General features: G+C 45.8%; 1 protein-coding gene across 2 annotated transcripts in view; it reads left to right on the top strand.

Moving 5' to 3' along the window:
- The window catches only part of RBKS (ribokinase), an 84562-nt gene that overhangs the window by 63673 nt on the left and 1052 nt on the right, over window positions 1-19837 (top strand). Inside the window, exon 8 of one of the 2 annotated variants that reach the window (XR_006815039.1) lies at window positions 16600-16658. The exons of the other annotated variant lie outside the window; for it this stretch is intronic. The gene's annotated coding sequence lies outside the window, so the exon portion shown is untranslated. The remainder of the gene's footprint in view (window positions 1-16599; window positions 16659-19837) is intronic. 2 annotated transcript variants of the gene reach the window in all.

Below are 19837 nucleotides of genomic sequence, written 5' to 3'. Positions count from 1 at the left end.
TCTCAGGACCCCAGGATCATGACCCGAGCCGAAGGCAGAGGCTTTAACCCACTGAGCCACCCAAGCGCCCCCAGAATAGGGTTTTTTGACCAGTTTCAAGTCTCCACAGGCCATTCTCTGTGGCCAGCCATACTGAAGAGCAGTGAGGGCTGTGACTCAGAGTGGCACCTGAACCTGAACCAGAGGGGTGGGCTAGGGCAGCCACTGGGCTCCCTGGCCTCATGGCCCGCCAGTCCTAGGCTGACAAGAGACCCTCACATGTTTTTCAGGCTGGTCGAGCACTGGTTGCTGTTCTAGGGAGGAAGTGACGTCATGCCTTGGCTGCTGGGCACAGCCAGTTTTAGCCAAACAATATTAAGCTCGAGCTGTTTTTGTGTGGTCATACAGATTCCAAAACATGTTTCACATTAAACTGTGATAACTAGGGATGCCTGGGTGGCTCATTCGATTAAGAGGCTGCCTTCGGCTCAGGTCATGATCCTGGGGTCCTGGGATCAAGACCCGCATAGGGCTCCTTGCTCACAAGAAGCCTGCTTCTCCCTCTGCCTGTCGCTCCCCTGCTTGTTCTCATACTCTCTCTCTCCCTGACAAATAAATCAATAAAATCTTTAAAAAATAAAACTGTGATAACTAAAACATAAAATTCTCCTCCCTTCTAAACCATCAAGCAGTGTGCAAAGACTTTCACCTTATCCCCAATTCCCACTCCTGGGGTGGACTGTGTGACCGGGGAAAGATTAAAAATGGAGGCTTTTCTGAGATGGCTGAAGATTGCTTTTAGGCCAGAGCCCAGGCTTGGGCTGAGAGTGGCATGAGGTACAGAAAAGGATACGGGGACAGGGAGGTCTGTTCTGTAGTTATTTGGTAATTTGAGACAGTAGGTCTGCATTTCACATGGTCATTTTGATGCAAGTGCTAACTCAAAATAACTTCATCAAAATGCCCCATTTCGGGGCACCTGGCTGGCTCCGCTGGTTAAGCATCTGACTCTTGGTTTAGGCTCAGGTCACGTTCTCAGCATTGTGGGATCAAGCCCCACGTCCCGGTCTGCACTCAGCATGGAGTCTCCATGAGATTCCTTCCCCGTCTCTCTCCCACCCCCTCTGCTTTTCCTCCTGTTTTCTCTCTCTCTCTCTCACTCTCTCTCAAATAAATAATACATTTTTTAAAATGCCCCATTTCATTACGGGTATGACTGGCCAGCCCAGAAACATCAAAAACCAGAAACTGCGAGTAGATAGTGAATCAATCAGGCCCCAGATGGAGCCAGCAAATGACATGGACAATTGGTCCATGGTCAATTGGTTGACTTGGACCAGGAACCATATAAACACCAAAACTGGAGCTAGATCGGTCCATGGCGCTGACCTCTGAGGGTGAACACCACAACCAATGTACAATGCCGATCAAATAGAATTGATGTGATTATTATAATCGTCCGTACTCTTACACATGATTGCCAAATACTTACAGGGTACCAGTAAGTGAGGAATCTGGAAGTTCTGGGAGGAAGGCTGATAGAGTTTTTCTTACTCTCTTATAGTTGAATTTTAATCAGTATGTTGAAAATTGAAAGACCGGTGTCATTTTTGAATACCATTTATAGTGTTTTGAGGCCGTGAGATACTACCTGAAGGCCCCACCTAACTTTGGTTTTACACTCAACCCCCGACTGATCCCTCTCTGTTTTCATCCATCTAAAATAAAGATGGCTTTAGCCCCCAAACCTCATTCCAGATGGAAATGCATAATTCAAGAGAAATACTGATGTCAAAGAAGAGAAGGCACACCAATTTGTGTCAGCAGTTGCTGTAAATTAAAGAGGAGTACAAGGAGAGTTTAATGTAATGTAGAATTGAAAATAAAATTAGAACGAATACTGAGGCAGTCCTCCGCCTCTTTTTTTTCCCTTCTGTGACACTAAGGGTTGACTCCCAGCCTAAGTACCTAAGATAGTTCATTTTTCTTGCCTGCTGGAATTTTCTTTCCCCATAACATGTTGCGTGCTTGTCTTTGGCATCCAAAATTAGGTGTTTCACCTTTTCCATTCTAATCTCAACAGTCAGGGTAGGAAGAGTCCACGTTTCCCCCCATCTTCCACACCGCTCACGCTTGCAGCCCAGAAAGGACCTCTACTACGCCAGATACCCTAAAGAGCTATTAATTTTTCCCTGATACTGATTCTCCCTAATGTGGGTGTCCCCTCCCTGGTTTCCATTCTTCTCCTAAAGCTGGGAAATGATAGAGTAACACACATCTCACACCTGCCCCACGGTGCCAGAGAAAAATTCTTTAGCGCATCTGAAAGAGTGAAATCCCCTCTAAGGTAGTGATCCTGGGAACCTTCACATTTAGTCCAACCAAACTGCCATGATTTAGAAGCTTTTGGGAGTTCTTTAGTTGAATTTCCCTCAGGAGAGGTGGTGGTCTTTATAGCTGCCCACTGTCTTGGCCAATGGTGGGATTCACTAGCTTGATCTCCCACTGTCATCACTAGACTTGGTCTTAAATGTTTCCCTCTTTCCAGAAATAATGGTTCTCAAAATGCAGCTCTGGACTGGCTACATCGGTATCACCTGGGAGCATCTTCTGGGCCCTCCCTCGGGTTTACTGGATCAGAAGCTCGGGAGTGGGCCCAGCAATCCACGTTTTAAGCCCTCTAGGTAGTTCTGATGCTCACTCTACTCTAGTTTGAGAACCAGTGACTTAGAAGATGAGATATCGCCTCCATTGAAGATATTTAAAGATGTGCTACAGATTTGGAAAGGATTCCAAAGAAAAAGTTTTGAAATATTTTTGAGCAAAGCTGGGGTCCATATACGGCCTCTCCAGAGAACTGCTTCCACAGAGACCTCAGCTGAGGCATCCACTTCCACCAGCCGGCTGTCTGACCTGGAGCGAGTTCTCACACTTGGCTTCTCACCTGGAAAATCAAAGACCCATCCTGCCTATGTCACAGGGCTGTAATGAGACTCAAAGTGAATCGCATCTGCAAACATGCTCTGGAAAGCATATTGGTATGCTACTGGCATTTCTGCAGACAGGATTCCGGTAATCTGAGCATTATTCCAGGGCAAAAACTTAGAAAAAGTTAAAATTGCCTTGGCTATATCCACCTTTTTGTCTATATAACGACTGCTTCATTGTCTTAGTGGACGTGCCTAAGATTCTGCCATTTCAGCCCAGCTGTTTATCTGGTGCTGAGAGAGGGACACCCCTGCCTGATGAATGGCTACAAGGTCTAGAAAAATATAGCCATTTCCAGATATGCTCTTTTCTATGTGATGATTGGTAAGGACGGACTCTGTATGTGCACTGAAGCTCTCATAAGCAGAACTTGTCACATGCTGGCAGCCGAAGGGTCTGGACTGAAACCACCCCTTTCAGCGCTATGCAAGGGACTCATGACCTGCAAGAAGGATGCTAAATGTCCATTGCCGTACAGTAATCACTGCAGAGAGGACCAAAAAGAAAATCCCTCAAGCAAACCAAATCTATAGAAACCAAGAGTTCAAAGCCAGACCAGTGAACATGTCTGTGCTGGAGAGTATGTGGTAGATTTTGCCTTAAAGATTAGCCGGGTTTTGCTTTTTGTTCTTTTTAAGACATTATTTATTTGAGAGAGAGAGAGAGAACACCAAATGGGGGAGAGGCAGAGGGAGAAGCAGACTCCTCACTGAACAGGGAGCCCAATGTGAGGCTCGATCCCAGGACCCTGAGATCATGACCTGAGCCGAAGGTAGAGCCACCCAGGTGCCCTTAGAGATTAGCCTTTACAAATACCTTCACCACAGGAATTCTTCAACAGCAAGCTCATGATGCATTTATCATTTCACTTTAAAACTTTACGGACTGTTCAGTGCACATATCTGGGCAGGAAGTTAATTCTGTTGCCTTAGTGCTTGTTAGGAATGCAGTTTTCGCAACACAGAGCCGTTCCCACTAGACCAATGTCAACTTCACTTTTCACACAAAGTGCCAGCTAAAATCAAGAGATTAGGTATGGGGGCGCCTGGGTGGCTCAGCGGGTTAAAGCCTCTGCCTTTGGCTCGGGTCATGGTCCCAGGGTCCTGGGATCGAGCCCCGCATCGGGCTCTCTGCTTGGCTGGGAGCCTGCTTCCTCCTCTCTCTCTCTCTGCCTGCCTCTCTGCCTACTTGTAATCTCTATCTGTCAAATAAATAAATCTTAAAAAAAAAAAAAAAAAAAAAAAAGAGATTAGGTATGAATCTAATTGGTTAAATGTGATTAAGTTATTGGCTGATTATGCAATAATAAGCTATTGGTTAATTACAGAGTTGGAATATGAAATGATTTTGCTCAAAAATGTGTGCCTAGAGCTGACTTTCAAAAGGGGGGGGGTGTTTTTTGGTGGTTTTTTTTTTTTTTTTTTTAAGATTTATTTATTTATTTGAGAGAGAACTGGGGGGAGGTCAAGGGGGGACAGAAGGAGAGGGAGAGAGAGACCCAAGCAGACTCTTCCCTGAGCACGGAGCCCGATGTGGGACTTCATCTCACGACCCTGAGATCATGACCTGAGCCAAAACTGGACGCTTAACCAACCATGCCACCCAGCCTCCCCAAAAGGTGATTTTTTTTCTTTTAATCGAATAGCTAATAAATTGTAGAGCTGGGAAAATACTGCGCCTATTTAAAAGACAGGGATAAAAATCATCAATACTTCACTGCATGCAGTTTCAGACTTGATTAATATGAAATAATAATTATTTGAAATACATTAATAAGGCAGGAAATATTGGCTCTCTCTTTGAATCACACAGTGTTTTAAAAGCTGACTGTCTCAGCCTAATCGTTGAAATTCAAATGTAATAAACAAAGGTGGCTAATAGTTGAAGCCACAGTCATGGACATTTATGACATAATGATTTGCCCGTGTTCTCTACAGGTTTACTTAGAATAAAAATCAGTGGCTCTTACACAGTTGTGATAAGGAAGGTGGATTCTCTCCGTGCATCTCGATGCTTCTAAACTGATCTGGTTAGGGTGGCCAGTAGGCTGAGGTTGGAAAGGATGTGATCTCATCCTTATGATGTCAGTATGCGCTGATAAGAGAAAATAGCGATATTCAGATCTGAGCTGTGACATGGGACTCTTGTGTAAGCATCATCCTATCTCGTGGTGTGCTCACCAGACTCACTGGTGTCTGCCTAGGGGAGAATCTTTACACTTTCCTACCTTGGGAAGATAAGCCAGGCTCCACCAGTTCTAATCTCCTTGGAAAGTCCTCACTCCGGGCGTGAGGCTTGCCCAGGGCCCACTGGTGGCCATGGAGACCTGACTGCGGCTCGGGAGAGGAACTGGCTGGGAGAGGTAGGGCTTTGGGCTCAGCAGAAAGCAACCAGGGAGCTACCAACACCTGTCTAGTGTGCCTTGCAGTTTGGAGATTGGTTAGGACATTTTTATTTTTTAAGATAGATTTATTTATTTTAGAGAAAGTGGGTGGGGGGAGGGGCAGAGGGAGAAGGCGAGAGAAACTCAAGCCAACCCCACGCCGAGTGTGGAGCCTGACATAGGGCTTGATCTCATGACCCTGAGATCATGACCTGGGCTGAAATCAAGAGTCATACACTTTACTGACTGTGTCATGCAGGCACCCCTGGGTCAGGCTTCCTGGCGCACAGCAGATCCTAACGAGGCCACTGGCATTCTCAGGGACTCACTGGTGTTCTCAGGGACACAAGGCTGTACTTCAGGCTTTCTCAACCTGTCTGTGGTAATCACCTCCCACCCCAACTGAGTCTTTTAAGATTTTTTTTTTCCTATTTGTCACCTTCCCCCATGAAATCTTAGTACCACAGATACTCTTTCTTTCTAGGTAGAGAGATACTTTTCCCTACTGTCCCTTCAGAGAGCCACAAATCATTGTAATATAAAAAAAAAAAAAATGTTTCACCACACCCCTCTCCCCACCACGCAAGCCTGAACTTTCACCCCATTGGGGAGGGGCCGCCCCAGTAGAGAATGCGCGCCCTGGATGGAATGAAGGGTCAGGCAGGGTCAGGCAGGGCCTCTCTCTCTCTCTGCTCACACTCGGAGTGCGTGGCGAGGTCAGCCCCGCAGGGAGGATGATCGGGTGGCCCAGTGGCCATCACTAACCAGGATGGGCCCCGACTTCAGATGCCAGCACGGCGAGAGAAATGTCCTCCAAAATCAAGCTGTCCCTGCGCCATCTGTTCAGCCTGCCTGCCGTCCTCCGGGCTCTGCCGCCACATCCTCCTCCCGGGCAGCAGCCCTCTGCCCGGTGGCTGGCTCGCTATGATGGAAAGCGTAGTTTTCCATCATAAGCGGCGGTGCTGGCGGAGGGGCCCCGCGCACTGTCCTCCAGCCGCTCCCAGCTGTAGGCTCTCCCAGCAGCCTCACTCGTTGCTCTCCCTGTGTTCCTTCACCCCGGGTGAAAGCAGAACATTTACCAGGTCTCCCCAGTCTTACACTGACTAGAGGGACCGTTACACTCTTCCCTTTACATTTCCTTCATTTCCTCTTACGGCCTCCCTGAAGGTCTCCTAAAGTATCTCCCCGCCCCCACAGAGGAGCGGATGTCCCAGACCCCAGCACCTACAGGCGGCCACTACTAGAACGCTGGGGACCCTGGCCTCCCTCATGATTAAGAGCCGCAGGACACTGGCTGCTGTTTCTTCCTGGCTGTGAGAGCGACCTGCAGTGTAAGGCCGGTCACAGCATATACTTCTTCCCCTAGGATCCTTGGGTCATGCCCTAGGATCACGGCCCTCTTTGTCCCTTAAAACCCTTGTCTGGTCATGGGCTTTCATTTCGAAGGGATCCCCTTAACAAACAAAGGGGTCCTCTGAGATGATGCCTTCTACTCCCCCTCCCTACCATGACCTTGTGGAGCACCCGCTCTTTCAGGCGCTGGGCAAGGCCTTTCCTGTACATTCTCTCATTCAGTATTTACAGTAGCCACATGAGGGAGGGTCCCAGTTGACAGACAGTCACAGAGAAAGTTGAGGAACTTGCCAGGATGCTGAGATCAGGTCATAAACTTGGGTCCATTTGATTCCAGATCATTGACTGCATTGTCCCAGCTGAGAAAACATGCTCCCAGTTGAGAAAACCATTTTCCTCAGCTATGCCCAGCGGGGCTCCCCTGTAGGTATAAAAATGCTGAATTAGCCATTCGTAGAAGATGATGCATGGCTAATAAAAAGGCAGGACTTAAAACCGCGTTTGTTTGTTCCCTCTGTCCTGCTTCCCCAAGGGTCACAACACGAGGGCTCTCGCCAGTCCATGATGAGCCTTTGAAGGATAAAGAGTGACTTGTACTTCCTCAGGCCTGCCAGAGGTTCCTGCCTCAACCCTCTGCAGACAGGAGCGAGGCAGGAGCCCATTCTCAGAACATGGAAGCAGGAGCAGAGCAGAGCACAACTGGCCCCCACGCTAGCCCGAGGGCGAGCCATCTCAGCTTTGGTACGGCTCTGCCGGCCTGGGGGTGGAGAGGGCAGGGATCCTGGCAGGCGGGCCTTGTTCTCTCTCTCTTTCCTGAACCCCTTGCAGTAGTTCTTTCTTGAGAAGAAATGGTGCATTGATTTGGGATTTAGTCATGTTTCTTCCCATCTGCCTTTTCCCTGGCCTCCAAAACCACAAGCCTGGCTGAGGAATTCGGGTCCACAGTGTGGGCTTTGAATAGCTTTGTGTAGGGAGAGGTTCTGAAAAGAAAGGAAAGTGGTATCTGCTCGTCAGATGGAATGTGTTAAGCCATCGAGGAAGAATGCGAGGGTTTTAGCTCTTGGGGTCCGTCAGCAGTTCGGGTGATGAGTCATTCAGCGTGGGGACGGATTCCTGAGAAATGAAGCCTCGTGATGACATCATTCTTGCAAGATCGTCTGGGATCTGTTGTAGCAGCCTGCAAGTTCTTACCTTGGGGATTTTCATCACATGGGTTTTTTCCCAACCACACTTAATACCCATTCTGCCTTCTAACTCATCCACTTTTCTATCAGCTAGAATGTTCACGGGTCTGTCTCATTGTCATGCCTGCTCCGGGGCATTCTTGGGACAGTGTGTGCTCCTCCCCGGATCACTCAGCACCCATCCTCCTGACAGTCCTCCAGCTTCAGTCAGCACGCCTTTCCGCGGTGAGCCCGGCGCCGTGCTAGTCTGAGGGGATGAAGGCCAAGGAGGAGGGCAGGAGCGGGTGGGAGGGCACCCACCCAGACTCAGGGGATCGGGGAAGACACCGTGCTTTGAAGGTGATGCCAGTCAGTAAATACGTGATGACTAAGTTAATAGCTCGGTGGAGTCTTGGAAGGTGGGTGGGAGTTAGTCTAGGGAAGAGTCCAAGTGAGATATTTCCGTGAACGAAGACCAAGGTTCCGGAGGTGAATAGGAAGAGGTAAGAGATGAAAATGGTCACGTGTCCTAGGGAGCCTCACGGGCCCTGCTGAAGAGCCAAGATTGTATCCTGAGGAAGATGAGAAACGTTCAAAGGGCTTGGGCGTGGAGGTGAGGTGACCAGATTTACAGCAGTCTGGGCTGTCAGGGAAACGAGTCGGGGGGTTACTGCCATCCTCTGGAGGTGACGTGAGCATGAAGCAGGGTGATGTGAGGAGGGCTGGAGGTGAGAGGACAGAGTTGAGAAATATCCAGGATATAAACGCAGCAACTGGTGACTCATTAGTTCTGTGGGCGGGCGATATCCAGAAGACCCCCAGACTCTCAGTGTGGGAAAGATAAGGGGCCCCGTGCTCAGGCCGAGGTGTGAGCTCAGTTGGGGCGTGCTGAGTTGGGGGAGGCTGCGGGGGGCATGAGCCTGGTCGAGCAGACTCCCGGGTAGCTGGATACATGAGTCGGAGGACAGAGGACAGAGCGAGCTGAAGATGCTGCCTTAGGGCTCATCGTGTTCACAGCAGTTGAAGGCAGAGCTGGACAACAGCAGAGGCCCGCTGGGAATTATGGGAAGGAGGAGGACAGTGGGCCAAGGACAGAAGCCAAGGGGGTGCCGATATTGTTAGTGCAGGAGAAGCAAAAGGGCCCCGTGGTAGAGACAAAGGAGAGTCGGAGACACGGGACCCTGGAGAGTCCCTTGCTGCTCTGTATTTCTCCCTCTCCCGAACCTTCCACTGCAGCACCCCCGGCTGTCCTCGTCCTCCTAAGCAAGCTCCTTCACAACCTTAACTCTCCAGAGAGCCTTCACAGGTCAGAGCTGCTCCTACCCCAAAGCCCGTTCGCTGCAGCCTCCAGCCAATCCTCCTCTCCCCTCCTGTAGAGATTTCCTGCGTTTTCAAGGCTCGTGCCATTCACTTATAATGCCTGACCCTTCTGTTGAGCGACATCCCCATTTTCCTCTCCACCCCGCTGCTGCCATCCTGTCAGATGACTTCAGTGCCACGAGGGTGAACCATCAACGAGTCTCACAGTTCCCAGACGCCCTCACTTCACCTCTGCCCCTCCCCTCCAGCCTCCCACTCCCAGGAGACTCCCAGGAACGGTTAATGCCTCCCGGGCTTCCATTATATGGGCCTACACCCCACATCCTGCTCTCTGGGCACAACCAGCTCTCTCACTTCTTACCTCACTCCTGTCACTGCCCTGACCTGTTGACTCCCTCCTGACCTCCCCTCCTTCCTTAACCAGGTTAGACTCTCTGGCTGTTCATCGGAGGTGGTGCTTCCTGAAACCTTAGCTTTCTTCGCACTCCCACTCTCCCCCACACCTGACGAGGGCAACGCAAGGTCACCGTCTCTTCTCTGCTCCTGCCCCAAGCACGCCGAGGAAAGTGGGACCCCGTACAGAGAGACAGCATTAGACATTCACCATCTCCACTCTGTCATCCTCGTCCTTCTTCAGTGCTACAGAAAACCTAAGCCTTCCCGTGGGGAAGTAGGAAAATCCAAGCCGTGGCCAAAAGCCCGCTCTCTGTCTCCCAGAATAGCTTCTCCACCTGCTCTGTTGCAGAATTTCCACACAGATGACCTTGGTACAACTCCTGACTGCCCTTTGCCACCTTTATTCTTCCCTCGGGCCAGTGACTTAACCTCCTCGAATCCTAGTTTCCTCAGCTTTAAAATCAGGACCCTGTGGTGTTGCTGCCGACCTGAGGGGGCACTTTGTGCAAATTAGAAGAAGGTGCTCCTTTGGCCAAGCACACAGCGTGCTGAGCTGGGCATGGCCTGCGGACCACAGTCCCCCGCCCCTCACCTGGGCGCCCTGGTGCAGTGCCGCCTTGAATCACCCTACACGGGCCCCAACCACACCCACCTCTCCACGGGGCTTTGGGAAATATAGGCCGTCCCAGGCACAGCACCGAGCCAAGAGCCTCACTGCGCAGAACCTCAGACAAAAGAGTTAACGTAGCCCACTTGGACTTGGACCAATGTGTGGGCATGCTCTGCCGGGATGGCGCCAGTGGCCATCTTCGGGCACTGGCTGCCAGCTCCATGAGGTTTATCAGTGGGCGCCCATTTCTCGTCAAGAGAGTGGAGCCCTCGGGTCATGATCCCAGGGTCCTGGGATCGAGCCCCATGTCCGGCTCTCTGCTCTGCAGGGAGCCTGCTTCCTCCTCTCTCTCTGCCTGCCTCTCTGCCTACTTGTGATTTCTCTCTGTCAAATAAATAAAATAAAAAAAAAAAAAAGAGAGTGGAGCCCTGAGAGACCGGAAGTGAGCTGGTAAGTGAGGGAGCAGACCCATGGTCATAGTCAAGGGCTCTGGGCGGGCAAGGGGCAGTGCGAGGGCGTAGGGAGTGGGAGAGTTGGACAGAGAAAGTGGTCAGAAGGGAAGGAGAACAGAAATGAGTAACAACCTCCCAAGGGCAACATTGCCTCAAGCACTGGACCAGAGGCTGCCCATCCCAACCCCACACCCCAACTCTAGGGTGCTGCCCTCGGGAGCTCCCGCCTCTCAGACACTCCCCTTGGGGCCCCCTCTCTAGCTGCCCATGACTGTCATGCTCCCTACCCCACCAGCCCCACAGAGTACTGGGCCCCTCCGCCTGCCCACCCCCCTGGAGGGCTCAGGTAGGCCGTAGGGCATGTTTTGCTGTCCTTTCACTCCACGGCTAGTCCACCTGCCTCCATGGATGCCACAGACCAGAACTTCTCCAAACCCAGGAGTGTGAAGGCCCCGTCCACCCTGTAAGAGTGGCTCTGCCTTAAGAGGAAATCACTGTGCAGAGACAGCGAATAGTAGCCACCTGGGTATTTTTATGGAAGAAAGATGAATTATGCCATCACCCCTTCTGGCACAGAAATAATTTTCAGTAAAAGGTTAAAACCATCATGTTGTATCAATGAGAACTGTTCCATTATTCCAAGAATGATTGATTGGAAAGTACTTTCCTTACAGGAAAGTCAAAGTGATACAATGCAGCTTCCACTTTTAAAGCACTTTCCATTAAAAAAAATCATACCAATGTATAAAAATAGTTATACTGAAGATGTGAATCAACAGCCGAGGAATTTATTGGCACTTGAAAGCCCTGTGATATAAATAGATTCAACAATGAGAATGAATCTCAAGTAACTCTGGGCTGTGGCAACCTAACCTCCATTTTCACGGACACAAAAGAAAGTCACATGTAGTCCAGCGCATCCTCCCTGGCCACCTTGGAAATGAGCACAGCGGAACGAGGTCCAGCAGGGCAGGTCAACTCCAAGCACTCGGGGAGGCAGTGGGAGAGACAGAGGGGACAGAGACAGGGCCTCTGCCCTCCAAGAGTTTTCAGATTGTCCCAGACTGTTGGCCTGTACACGACACAGCCGCCAGTACCATGTCTTGAGGGAAGGGCAGAGGAATAGGAGATAGAAGGGAGAGAGCTTCTTTTTAACTTGGTGATTTCCTTCTTTCTGCCCTCTCTCTGCTTCCCACAAACAGTTGCTCTGTGGTATAATGTAAACAGAAGATGGAAATCAGCTGGGTCTGGATGCAGACTGCCACTTGCCAGCTGTATGACCCCGGATGAATTATTTCACGTCTCTAGGATTTGGCCCTGCAAGTGTTGCAGGGGGCAGGGGCCTGTGGTTGTAAAGATGAAATGTCTCGTGTGTGTATGTGAGCACCGAGCTTTGCTGCTCCCTGATGCGGAGCACACAATAAACGTTCATTCCCTTCCTTACGCTTCCACTCCTCTGTGAAGTTTAAGGAATACTTAATTTTTCCACCCCTTTCATGCTTAAATTTCAAAGAGCTTTTCCATCATGGGATATAATGTGATTTTCAAGGTAGCATTTGCTGGTCTGTCCTCCAAGGGCTGTCCTCCAAGGGCTTTCCTACTTTGCTGTGTTTGGGGACTCAGAGGCCCAACAGCTGCCCCCTCTGTAAAGAAGAACAAGCAACACCCACCCCACCCCACCTGGGACCAGGGCAGCTGCGAAGTGGCCCATTGGCAATCATTAATGGAGCATGTATTATATATGAGCACATATTGTAGAAGGGTTGTGTAACTCTGAGGAATCAAGGAAAGAACTAGTCAAGTTTTCTGATCTCCCATAAGACTTCCACATACGGTGTCATCTCAGTCGAGGCTCTCGGATCTTGGTTGAAAACAGCAGCCCAGTTGTGAGTCCAGTACGGGGCCCTGGGTGCCGTCACCACAGGGCTGCCGCTCCCATCTAGGACCTCAGTTGTTCTGCAGTCCCTGTCACGGCCAGAAAGTTCCTCCCAGTCCCCTTGACGTTCAGGTGGATGTCACTGCCCAGTCCTTCACTGCAAGGGAAACTTCCTGGGTGAGATGACGAGATGGGGGTTCTCGATGCAGGAAGGAGCGCCTCTCAGATCGGTTCACCCTGACTTGGGAGTCGATGTCCACTTAATTGAATTAAGAGAAAGGAAAATTATTCGAGGCTAAAATTGGCCCATTTGTAAACTCACAAAGAGTGACTGATGAAATGTTACTAAAGAAGTTTTAAAAATCAACTTTAGATTAAAAACGTTAAAATGTCTGCTTACCTAGGTAGTAAAACTGACAAGTCACCGTAAGCCTACATATGCCACGGAGTTTCTCCAGTGACTAGCATTTTGTCACATTTGTTTTACTGCTGCCTCTCAAAGTACACAAATGTACTTTTTTTGGATGAGTCATTTGAGAGTAAGTTGCAGACATCATGACTCTACACCTCTTACGACTTCGGGAGAGACCTCCTGAGAACGAGGCCATAACAAAATGTCTACAATGGAACGATCAAATTCAAGAAGCTTAACACTGAAACAATCTTATATGCATAGTCCAATAATGTCTCAAAAGTGCTTTTTATAATCTTTTTGGTCCAGGGGGCAATCCAAGAGTTTGTATGGCATTTAACTGTCAGGCTCTTTTAGGCTCCTTTAATAGGAAACAGGTCCTCAACCTTGTCTTTCATGATATTGATATTTTTTTGAAAAGCACAAGTTCATTGAAAAGCACAAGTTCATTGTTTCATAGCATTTTTCTCCATTTAGGTTTGTCCAGTACTTCCCCGTGACCTGAGTTAGGTGAAGCATTTTAGGCAAGAATACTACATAAGTGACATTATGTCCTTGTCAAGGCCCCACATCGGGGAATATGCAATGGCAGTTTGTCTCATGGTTGGTTTGTTGCTCAGTTGGTCAAGGTGGTGTCCCCCAGGTTTCTCTGCTAGACCTTTATCGGTTATGAATAGGCCATCTGTATGGAGATACTTTCAAACTTAGAAATATCGTATCCTCATCAAACCTTTATCCAGCAGTTTTAAAAGCATCCATTAATGATTCTTGCCTGAATCAATTATTAGTATGATGGTTGCAAAGTGGCGATTTTTCAAACTTCCTGTATTTACTAACTGGTGTTTACTTTAAGGAAGAGTTTTTCCCTTCTATGTTATTTATTTTTTCATTTATCTACTTAAAATCAGTATAGACTTGTGAATTCAGTTTTTTTTTTTTTAAATTCATTTATTTATTCAGGGTTGGAGGGGCGGAGGGTGATGAGTCCCAAGCAGACTCTGCACTGGGCACAGAGCCTAACTCAGAGGTTGATCTCACAACCCCAAGATCATGACCTGAACCAAAACCAAGAGTCAGATCATTAACTGACTGTGCCACCCAGGCACCCCAGACTCATGGATTCTTTTTTTTTTTTTTTTTAAGATTTTATTTAATTATTTATTTGACAGAGATCACAAGTAGGCAGAGAGGCAGGTAGAGAGAGAGAGGGAAGCAGGCTCCCCGCTGAGCAGAGAGCCCGATGCGGTGCTCAATCTCAGGACCCTGGGATCATGACCCAAGCCAAAGGCAGAGGCTTTAACCCACTGAGCCAATTTTCAAGTGATTGTTAACAATTTATCTCTTATCCATCCCTTCTATAAATTACCTCTGCATTTGTGGATGGGTCAACCACACTGCACGGAGATTTCTTTTTTTACGTGGACTTGAACATTTAACCTGCACCCCATTATTTACAAAGGCAGACAGGAAATAAAAAACTGAACTTTTTATGGGGATTTTTGGTTGAATACATAGATTATCAAAGCAATTTGAAGGAGCTGTGGCAAAACTGATACTCTGAAAAGACACAAGGGAGCAGGCCCTTCTAAAGAAAGGAAGGAAAGGGGTTTTGCAGGAAGACATGAGAATGTAAAGAAGAGTGGCATGATCATACTTTATGACTAGACACAGAAAGGGGGGCGTGGCAGGACAAAGTCTGGTGGGCGAAGGGCAGGGCGATGATGGAATGAATAAGGGAGTGAGGTGGAAAGGTTAAGTTAAAGTAGCAACATGAGTTCTGTGAGTTGAATTTGGGTCAGAAAACTGAAGCAAGGAATGACAGATTCACAAAATCCCTATGAGATAGTAATCGTTTCATTATTTGTGAGAAAACTAAGTCACAGAGAAATTACGTTAGTTTTTCCAATGTCGCAGAGCTAGTAAGTGGCAAAGCCAAGATTCAAATACAGATCTGACTTCAAAGCCACACCGCTAGAAGAGAAACATTACAGAAGGACAGAGGTCCTTCTGTGAGGAATTAGGGCTCATGATGTAAGGCCTGATAGGTTCCTATATGCCAATCATAACCCTTAATTAACCCTGGCCCACAGTAAGTCTCAAAAATTATCCCAATCATGCACTTTAATCAGCAATAAACCAAGGGTACTTAGATTTTGCCGGTTTTCAAAACTTACATTACACTCCTATGTGACTCAGTGTCCCCCATCCCCCAACCCTGCCTATATAAGAATCAGCTTTATTGAAATATCATTTTCACACATAAGATTTCACCCATTTTAAGTGTATGATTCAATGAGTTTTGACAAATGCAGAGTCATTTACCCACCAATCAGAATTACAGAACTTTATATCACTCCAGAAATTTCCCTGTGCAGCCCCTGTGGAGTTGATATTCTCCAGCACCTGGCCTGCTTTTTGTTGATATACATATGCCTTTTCTAGAATTTCATATCAATGAAACCGTACAAGATAATACGTAGTCTTTTGTGTCTGGCTTCTTTCACTTAAGATAATGCTTTTGAGATCCATCCATGTTGTATAAGCAATTTGTTCCTTTCTGTTGCTAAGTAGTGTTCCCCTCTGGATGTACCACAGTCATCTGTTCAAGGACATCTGGATCATTTCCAACCTGGAGCGGTTTTAAAGCTCCTATAAACATTTACATGCAAATCTTTATGTGCATATGTTTCCATTCCTCTACATAAATACCTAAGAAGAGAAATGCTAGGCTATATGATAAGTGTTTGCTGAATGATGGAAGAAACTGCCAAAAACTATTTTCCAAAGTGTCTGTATCATTTTGCATTCCCACAACAGATAAGAATTCCAGCTGTTCCACTGGAACAAAAGTCAGTATTTTCAGTCTTTTTAATTTAGCCTCTCTAATGGGTACGTAGTATTATCTCATTGTGTTTTTAGTCTGCACTTCCCTAATGTTTAATGATGTTGAGCATTTTTTTATATACTTATTTGCCATCGTCTGTCTTCTTTGATGAAGTCTCTGTTCAAATCTTTTGCCAATTTTTATTGGGGTTTTTGTCTTGGGGTTTGCACTATTGAAATATAAGAAGGCTTTATCAGATATATGGGTTTAAGATTTTATTTATTTGAGACAGAGAGGGAGAGAAAACAAGCAGGAATTAGGGAAGAGGAAGAAGGCCAGGGACAAGCACACTCCCCGCTGAGCATGCAGCATGGACACAGGGCTCAGTCCCAGAACCCTGAGATCATGACCTGAACCAAAATCAGATGCTTAACCAACTGAGCCACCCAGGCACCCCATGAGAGATGTGTTTTATAAATATCTTCTCCCAGTTCATGGCTTGTCTTGGTATTCTTTTAAAGGACAAAAGTTTTAAATCTTGATAAAGTCAAATTTATCAGTGAAGTGTTTTATGCTTCTGGTATCTTAAGAAATCTGCCTAACACAGGGTTACAAATATCTTCTCCTCTGTTTTCGTCTAGATGTTTTGTTGTTTTAACCCTTATATTTGGGTCTCTGGGCCATTTGGAGTTAATGTTTGTGTATGGTCTGAAGTTGCATGTTTTTCCATGTGGATATCCATTTCTTCCAGCATCATTTGTTGAAAACGCTATCCTTCCCTCCACTGAATTACCTTGTTAAAAATAAGTTGCTGGTGTATTTACAGATTCTCTTTCTGTTCAGGTGATCTAAGTGTCTATCTTTACATCAATATCTCCACTGTCTGATTACTGTATCTTATGGTAAGTCTTGAAATCAATTTACATCTTCCAACTTTGTTCTTTTTCAAAATTGTTTTATCTACTATAGGTCCTTTGTATTTCCATACAAATTTTAGAAATCAGTTTACCAATTTCTAAAAATTTCTAACTTGGAATTTTTTATTGGAATTACACTGAATCTTTGCATCAGTTTAAGAAGAATTGACATATTAACAATATTGAGTTTTCCAATTCATGAACATGGTTTATCTCACCATTTATTAGTTTTCATTAATCTCTTTTACTTTCCATTGTAAGAGTTATAAATTTTGCACATATTCATTCATACTGCAGATTCATTTAACCCTGAATACTTCCTATTTTTGATGCTACTTAGTGGTGTGTTTTGATCATTTAAATAATTTATTGTTCATTGCTGCTATATACAAATATAGTTGACTTTTTTTATATTGACCTTGTGTCCTATGACCTTGCTGAATCTACTATTTCTAGTAGCTTTTTTGCTAAATTTCTTGGGATTTTTTATACCATCTGCTAAGAAAGAGTTTTTCTTCTTCCTTTCAAATCTGCTTGACTTTTCTTTCTTTTCTTATCTTATTGCACTGGCCAGCAATCCAGTATGATGTCAAATAGAAGTAATGAGTATAGACATCCTTGATTTGTTTCCAGTATGAAGGGGAAAATCATTCAATCTTTCTCATTAAGTATGATGATAACTGTGGATTTTTCATAAATGCCCTTTATCAAGAAGATCAATTTATACCTTCTATTTCAAATTTGTTGAGTTTTTATTATAAATGGATGTAGAATTTTTTCAAATGCTTTTTCTGCTTCTAAAATTATCATAAGGCTTTTAATTCAACAAACTACACTGATATTTTAATGTTAATTAGTTTTATATGTAATTAGTTTTAATGTTAAATTAATCTTGCATTTCTGAGATAAACCCTATTGGTCATGAGATGCATGCGTGCATACACACACACACACACACACACACACACAGAGTTTACTAAACTTTTTTAAGGTTTTTGCATCTAAGCTTATGAGAAACATTGATCTGTTTTGTCTTTTTGTTTCTTGAATTTCTTTTTCAGCACCTTTGCAGTCTCTACAACCACAGGGTATAGCACTAAGAATGAAAGGAAATCAGGTTATGAAAATCACTGTTGCCTAAATAATGCTTCCAACACACACAGTTCCACCAAACACTGTGTTTCCCTGGCTTTGGCTGTAATGGGAAGCAATTTAAATTATTTCAGTAGTCTTTTCAGATATACGTACAATGTGTTTTATACTTTGCTAAAGATCTTGTCTGCAGCTAAATATCCCACTAGACAACAGGATTATATAAAACTGATTTCTGGCAGTGATGCTAGAATGTTTCCCCGCAGCCCTTGCACTGGTTAGGCTACAAGTTAAATGTGAGAGGGGCGCCTGGGTGGCTCAGTGAATTAAGCCGCTGCCTTCGGCTCAGGTCATGATCTCAGGGTCCTGGGATCGAGCCCCGCATCGGACTCTCTGCTCCATGGGGAGCCTGCTTCCTCCTCTCTCTCTGCCTGCCTCTCTACCTACTTGTGATCTCTCTGTCAAATAAATAAATAAAATCTTTAAAAAAAAAAAGAGTCAGACAAGTTAAATGTGAGAGAGGTACAGAAATATGACTTACCTATTCATAAAATATTTTTATTCTCCTAAGGGTTTTTTTTGGAAAACTATAAGCTTATAATAAGCTTAAGCAATAATTTAAAAGATACATAAAAGAGAAAATACTGCCCCCCTTCCTTGTAAATAAGAAAACCAAATATTAACACTGTTGCTTTGCTCTGCTGTAAACTAATGGAGGGCAAGAGCCTTGTCTCTCTCCATTGTTTCCACCAGGAAAGAGTAATATAAACAATTGCAAAGCATCTAGATGGTGCCTGACACATTCTGAGCCCTCAGAAAACATTTATAGGAGGAAGGAAAGTGTTGAATTCACACCTGCGTTACTATGACTCCTTGGCAAGTTTAATACTGACTGCTTTATCTGTGTAAACAAGGGGAAATGTCATTCTCCTTAAAGCCATTCACTGTCTCATGAGCTCACTCTGTTCCTTCCTCCTCCTGTGTCTTTGTTCCTTGAGGCCTCCTTTCTCTATAAATCTGTCTCATCTGGAAGAACTCCCTTCTTCAAGGAGGCTGTCTTCAAACTCTTTTTCAGGATCCAATAACATTTACAAACTCTGCCACACTACTTAGCATTTAATCCGCAATGACTTCTAACCCTTTAGGAGCACCCGTCACCGTCCTGGTCATAGAGCTCATTAAATACATTCGTTGCAACTGGAACAATCTCGCATGCCAAGGCCCTTCATGAAGGCTGAAGGAGAGCCTCAAGATTCGTTATGAAAACCCCTGGCTGTAAGGAACAACAAACTGGGAAAAACTGGAAAATGGCCCGGAAAGCTATTAAATACCAGAATGACTTTTGTTCGGTGAACACAAGACTAGGTATTACCCTGCCTGAGGCAGAAGTCAACAGACTTTGGGATTTTCTATTTCTATGGGTCCGTATATGTACTTTACCAACTCAGACCTGAGGGAAACTGTTTTGTCCCTATAGTTAGTTTGAAAATAATATCTGAATAGCTCTCACCACGTACTGCATCCATTTTAATGGAGAAATGGCTAATTCTAGAATAAAGCAGGAAATATACAAGATGAACCTGGAGCATTTTATAGTATCAGAAAGTAAAGCACTCAAAAAAACAAAGCAATGGGAGTATGTCAAAGGGACACAGGAGCCAACTGCAAGAGCTCCCTATGGCCAAAGCTGGAACAATTTCAGCAATAAAATAATTATAGTACTGGGTTATAGCCCAAAGGACAAAAAATCTTTAAAGACCCATGAGTTCATTCAGATATAATTAGGTGACTGAATGAATGCGGAGGAGGGGGAGACAAATTTCCCATAGAGAACTCCAAGTAATACTCTGCCTTATCCCTTAAGCATGGACTACCCTTCGTGATTTGCTTCCAAAGAGTACAGTACGAAAAGAGGGAGGAAAGTAACTTTACAGTGGAGAAACCTGGCAAAGACTGCCTTAGCCTAGTAATCCAGATTAACATTATCAGTGGTAAGTCCTCTTGACAGTATGTACCCTTGATAAATGTGATGAGAAAACGACACGTCACCTCTGTGGTCTTCCTCCCAAAAA

Source organism: Meles meles, chromosome 15 (genome assembly GCF_922984935.1).
Source record: "Meles meles chromosome 15, mMelMel3.1 paternal haplotype, whole genome shotgun sequence".
NCBI lineage: Eukaryota > Metazoa > Chordata > Mammalia > Carnivora > Mustelidae > Meles > Meles meles.
Note: the sequence above shows the minus strand (reverse complement) of the source record. Positions and strands in the feature narration are given on the sequence as shown.